This window comes from Limulus polyphemus, unplaced genomic scaffold (genome assembly GCF_000517525.1).
Source record: "Limulus polyphemus unplaced genomic scaffold, Limulus_polyphemus-2.1.2 Scaffold6882, whole genome shotgun sequence".
In the NCBI taxonomy this organism is placed as follows: domain Eukaryota; kingdom Metazoa; phylum Arthropoda; class Merostomata; order Xiphosura; family Limulidae; genus Limulus; species Limulus polyphemus.
This window is the reverse complement of record NW_013672492.1, coordinates 18,009-18,337: the sequence shown is the minus strand read 5'-3', so window position 1 is coordinate 18,337 and position 329 is coordinate 18,009.

Sequence of the window (329 nt, the reverse complement as noted above, 5' to 3'; positions counted from 1 at the left end):
GTGTTAAACCACTGTAAAAGAAAATATGTTGATATTATTAGTTCGTGAATGTGTTACGAACTTATATATATATATACAATGAAACAGATTACAACAGATTACGTAAGGTAATAAAATTTTTTGGACGGATATTTGTATCCGGTGTTACAAAAATACAAAATTAGTTGGAAGGTGTTATAAAATATATATATATAATTGGTTGGACGGATATTTGTATCCGGTGTTACAAAAATACAAAATTAGTTGGAAGGTGTTATAAAATATATATATATAATTGGTTGAACGGATATTTGTATCCGGTGTTACAAAAATACAAAATTAGTTGGAAG